This window comes from Hyperoodon ampullatus, assembly GCF_949752795.1.
Source record: "Hyperoodon ampullatus genome assembly, chromosome: 9".
Taxonomy (NCBI): Eukaryota; Metazoa; Chordata; class Mammalia; order Artiodactyla; family Ziphiidae; genus Hyperoodon; species Hyperoodon ampullatus.
Window position 1 is genome coordinate 96,837,244 of NC_136922.1, and position 6,012 is coordinate 96,843,255.

Genomic DNA, 6,012 nt, shown 5'->3' on the forward strand with positions numbered 1-6,012 from the left:
TTACATCACAAAGGGTTTCACGCCATTGTTGTTTAACTGTGTTATTATTTGTAATTTGTTGCCTTGAAATACCGAACACTTTCCTCCTAAAATCAGGAACAATTTATGTTATGCTAAAATGACCTGTCTTTAAGGAGCCACTTACAGTTAATTCAAGATATGAATGAAGGTGTTAATATTTCTTTGAAATCCATACACACATTCAATGAATATCTTCCTGCAGTGAGCCAATGGTTTCAGTAAAGATCTGCATCTTGAAAACATTGACCAAAAAGGCAGCAGCCATTAAAGAACAGTGTCAATCTGGAACAAAGTTATACTGTTGCCCGTCTTTTAAAAAAAAATCTCAAATCTTGCAGTGCATATGTTCAAATTGCATAGCTTATCTAGACCTGAGTTAGAAAAATAAATAAGTGCAGAAAAAATAGAAATGTGACAGTGTCACAACCTTCCAATGAGACTAGACTCCTTTTATTTGAGAGGATTCTGAATTTTCTCTGTGGCCTAGCCAATTGGGAGGATGATGCTTCCTTGAATGACTGAAATAGATAAGGCCTGAGAAGAGGGAGAGAGACTTCTCTCTGTTAGATGGCAGAGAAGCAGCAGGAAGAGAAGAGGAGGAAGTGAGGGTTTCAGCATCTGCGGATGGATATACACTAAGCTAAAGCACCACCCGCCTAAGGAGTAAGGGAGTGAAGAAGGTTAGACCCTTGGGGGATGTGGTGGGAAGGGGTGTGGCTGCATCTTTCTCCAAAACCCACTGAGTTGGGAGGGACAACGACATCACAGACTGAATCCTTGCAGTTTCCTATTTCCGTGTCCTGTTCCCCCAACACTCAAAGCTAAGACCATCTTCTTCCTGCCTCTCGTCACCATGGGCTCCATGATCCTCTGCTGTGTGGTCTTTTGTCTCCTGGGAACAGGTGCGTTCAGGAAACATGGGGGAATCCCTGCCTTCAATTTTCCAGGTCGTGGCCAAAGCTTCTCCCTGAAGACTGTGGCAAGGACCCTTCCTAGGTTCTGTCTCCAGTTTTTGTCGTGTTTCCTCACAGGCTCCATGGATGCTGGTATCACCCAGACTCCAAGGAATAGGATCGCAAACACAGGAAAGAGCACCGTACTGGAATGTTCTCAGGCTAAGGGTCATGAGTCTATGTACTGGTATCGACAAGACCCAGGACTGGGGCTCCGGCTAATCTACTACTCCCACAGTGTCAGTGATATTAACAAAGGAGATGTCTCCGATGGGTACAGGGTCTCTCGTAAGGAGCGGAAGTTCTCCCTCTTCCTAGAGCCCGCCACCCCCAACCAGACAGCCCTCTACTTCTGCGCCAGCAGTATTTGCACAGTGCTTCCTGGCCACCTGCTCTCTACACAGAAAGATGGGCACCTTTGCTCATAAGGGCACAGAGTCTTCCTGGATGTGGGATGTGGGATCCTTAGAGGTCGTTCTATGCTGTGTGAGCCTCAGTCTGAACTTAGGGCCACTGTGGGTCAGTGTCCCCAGGCCATGGGATGACTCCGAAACCACAAGCTAGACTGAACCTACCTCCCCTGCCTACTGACCCTCTTTATCTATTCTAGTGGGGCTAGCCCAATATTGTCCTCCCAGGAGAATGAACCTGAGCATTTGGGAACACCATCATGATTTGCAATAAAAGCATTTCTTATTAGCGCATCCACAGTGTGGCTTTTAATGGTCCTTTGGCCTCTGTCTCCACCCACCCTGCAACATCCCCATCCATTCTGTTCCTGCTGATGTCACCTTTATCCTGCCAGCCCCTTCCCATCCCAGTCCTTCCAAGTCCTACTGTTTAGCTCTGTAGTTGGTTGCCTTTATACCAAAAACAAACTACCTTGTTTTCTAAAACTTCATTCTAAGTAAATTTAATCACCATTAAATCTGACTCAGAAGGTGAAATTCAAGTACGAGAGACTGTGATCTCTAAAAGTTATCTTTCATCATCTACGGCCTGACACTTGGATCTCTACCGAGATCAATCTTAACCTGCAGGAACGGATAGACTTGCTTCATTTTCTGGATATACCGAATTCCAAAATATTTGCCTGCAGTCCAGCATAGAACCAAAGCTAGGAGCTTGGAGATTCCCTTTTCTCTCAAGGCATTGGGAAATAACCCTGACTGCCCTGCAGGGAGGACCCTCCTAGGAGCCAGTGAACTCTAGACACAAAAATACTTAATCAAGGGCTGCAAGCATGGTGTAAAAGTTTGCCTGGGAATCAGGTTGAAGCCTTCCTCGTGTGCTTTGTCTTCTTAACTCATAAACCTCAATTATTTCCACAGAAGAATCCACAGGACCTGGTGACAGTTCAGATACAAAGAACCCAATTTCTTTTATTTTCTATCTGTTCTAGTTGGGAAAAAGTCATACTTCTTTTTCTCTTGTCTCCTTTATGAGTTCTATCTCATCTGCTATCCCTTTAAAAAGTCCATTTTCTATGGAGTTTTGTTGTCAGGTTTTCTATGCACACTTTATCAGCAGTCTCATCTGTAACAATAATTCTTCCCTCATGAGCTTATAACTGTTCCATTTACTTGTCTACTAGACATTTTTAGTAGATTTCCCTAGACTTTTCTTCTGCCTTCTTTTTTTCCTCAGTATAAATATTCTTCCTTAACCTTCCCATCCAGGATTATGACAATTTCTTTCATTAGTTCTAACTGGTAAATTCAGGCTTCTACTGGACACTTCCAGCTGGATGCTCCACTATTCAAACTCAAGTGATTTATTGCTGAATTTATTGCCTCGCCACCCCTACCTGCATCCATTCTGGCCCATATACTGTGTTTCCATCTCAGTGACCTGAATGATGGTTGTAAGTTCCTCTTTTCCATTAGTCCTCACATTAAATCCATTTATAAATCTATTACTTCTATATTGCACATTGTCATAGATTTGCTTTTCTGGTAAATGGTCTTTGCAGGGGACATTAGTGTACAGAAAGGTTATTAGAAAGTGCCCTTATGATCCATATGGATACAAGGGAAAAGAAGGAAGTCAGAAGAAGCAGAGGGGAAGTGGGTCTGTCTTGCAGCCTCAACAAAGGCCTAAGCTGAGTCCACAGGGAGCTGGGAAGCAGGGGTGGCCCTTACAATCATCTGAAGTTGAGGTGAGGGGGCCAGGTCTTATGCCCACTTTACTGCAGCCGTGTCATTGGACATGGTGGCCCTGAGAAAGGGCATGCCCTTGGGGGAAGAGGTGCCTCTTTAGCCAAGACAATTGACAAGGAGGGCCGTCAGCCAGCAGCACTCCTAACAATGGGGGGAAACTTCCTTCATGCCTAAAGGGAGAGACGTAGTCTCTGATAGACAAATTTATCTGATTCAGCTCCTCCTTTCCTCCCTCGTTGCTTCTATTTCACGCAGGCCCTCATTACCTGTTACCTAGAAGAAAGGCAACACCCTTCTCACCACTCCACCAGCCTCTTACTGCATCTGCTTTCTTCTCTCCTGGACATTCCTACCAGCCTGATTGAGTCTAGCACACAAAGCCCTTCACAAACAGGTCTCTGTCTAGAAATATATCCAGGTCTTCCAAAGCCACTCTAGCACTTTAGGATCTAGCTCTACTGAATGTTTTGTATTTCCCTGAATGGACCAAGCCAAACTGCACAGCTGTACCTTTGCCAGCGCTCTCTCCTCTATCTGAAATGGGTGACCACTACTTGACTGCCTGGCTCACTCTTGAACATCCCTTCATTCTGAGCTCAGAGGTTAGCTTGTCCATAAAGGCTCTTCTGACTCCTACAGACAGAGAAGACTCAGCTCCTATCCATTCCAAAACTACTATGGTTAGTGTATTCTTTCATAATTCTTTCCTTCTCATTCTTCCCAAGATTCCATATTCTTTCATTTGAGAGTGATGTCCCTCCAATTATATAGCCCTAGACTGAGTACAATGTTTGACTTAGTGAAGAAAAGATAGAAGAAACAGAGGACGGGGGCTTCCCTGGTGGCGCAGTGGTGGAGAGTCCGCCTGCCGATGCAGGGGACACGGGTTCGTGCCCTGGTCCGGGAAGATCCCACATGCCGCGGAGCGGCTGGGCCCGTGAGCCGTGGCCTCTGAGCCTGCACGTCCAGAGCCTGTGCTCTGCAACGGGAGAGGCCACAGCGGTGAGAGGCCCGCGTACCGCAAAAAAAAAAAAAAAAAAGAGGGAGATGGCTGCTGGAAGTCCTTACATCAGCACTTGTCCATACCGAGTTCTAACTGGTGGAACCTCTGGTAAGATGAGTTATTACACCACATGAAAATCCTCTCTAAACACCTACTAGATTTTCCTAAATTTGTATACATTTGGTTGCTCCATTCCCTTCACCATACTTTTTCACTCCCTTAAGAATTAGCCTAAAGGAAAAGAGAGGACATAGGACTATATGGAAAGCATGTAGAGATTGTACAGCATTCATGTAAATGAGTAACATTAGGCTGGCTAAAGAGATTAGAGTGCTTCTAGAGTGGAATTCGAGGTTGGGCATAAGGGCAAAATGGAAGAGTTCTAAAAATGTTCAGAGAAAACACTCAGGGATCCATGGAAGACTGTTCAATTTACCATAATAGCCTAGTAAAAATTAAAAAGATGTAAACCCACCATGTCAAAAGAGATATATTGTGTAAGAAAAATTAGAAAATTCGTAAAGGGAAACAACTGCCATGCTAATTCTTCAGGAGAACAGCATAAACAATTATGTGACCCGGATAAATGAAATGATCACATTCCGTCAAGTCTAAGAGGCTTTTCATTCCTTTCTGAAGCAGTGGGGTAGGAGGGTGTGGTCTCTGGCCAGGAAGTAGATGAAACCTGTTGGTTTCAGAGATTAAATTCATCCCAGGAGCAGACAGCATTCTTCATCAGACGCTGCCATGAGCAACAGGCTTCTCTGCTGTTTTGTCCTTTTTCTCCTCAGAGTAGGTGAGTCCTGGGCACAGGTAAGGAACCCCTGTCACTGGCTTCCCAGGCTCCAACTACAAAATGTTTCCTCCTGTCTTTATGTGATCCCTGCTTTATCTCTCACAGAACTCAAGGATGCTGTAGTCACACAGTTCCCAAGACACAGGGTCTCGAAGACAGGAAAGGAATTAACTCTACAGTGTTCACAGAATATGAGTCATTATTCAATGTACTGGTATCGCCAAGACCCAGGATTTGGACTGCGGCTGATCTATTACTCAACTAATATCCTCACCACTGAAAAAGGAGATGTCCCTGAGGGGTATCGTGTTGGATGAGTTGGAATATTTCCCCCTGACCCTGGAGTCTGCCGGCACCAACCAGACATCTGTGTACCTCTGTGCCAGCAGTGAATCCACAGTGCTGCAAGGCTGCTTCCTCTCTGCACAAAAAGAGGGGCAAGCCAAGGAGTGAGGGGATGCTGTCCTCAAGATTCCTGACCCCAACTAAAAGTGTTTTTCAAAAGCCTGCACTGAAGCCCTGCCCTAACTTTACTATTCTTTACTTCCCTGTTCCCAGTCTTGTCCCTCTAACACCCTTCCTATTGTAATCAAAATCTTTGCTTCTGCTTGATATTCCACTCAACTAGAAGCTATTAACCCAATGTGAATATTTTCTAGGACAAACTTCAATTTTCAGATTCAGACGTAAGAAAATTTTGACGAAATTGAATTCTGTTCAATTCAGTAAAAAAAAAAAAAAAAAAAAAAAGAAGCCCTCAGATTTGCGAAGATCTTCAAAGATTCTTCAATGAATCTCTCAACGACTGGTCATGCTGTACAGGAAAATAGGTAGGGGATTGGGACTTCCTCAGACATGGGATGGCCTGAGCATGAGTAAGAAAGGATGTCAGACGTGTGGATTTAAGATCACCCAGAGGGAGGAAAGACAATGTGTGTGTGTAAGAGGGAGGGGTGGGAAATGAAAAAGAAGAAATGTGTTTGTCTCCAGGGATTATTAAGGAGCAGAACTTTTAAGTTCACTGTGTAGCTCCCCAAAGAAGGATGTTGGATAACAAAGCTTATTCGTTTTCTATTGCTG

General features: G+C 44.5%; 1 gene segment (V, D, J or C); it reads left to right on the forward strand.

Annotated features, from left to right (window-relative positions):
• The first annotated feature begins 874 nt into the window (after positions 1 to 874).
• Positions 875 to 1,402, forward strand: LOC307058418 (T cell receptor beta variable 24-1-like). The segment is given in 2 exons: positions 875 to 923; positions 1,053 to 1,402.
• Positions 1,403 to 6,012: the final 4,610 nt, after the last annotated feature.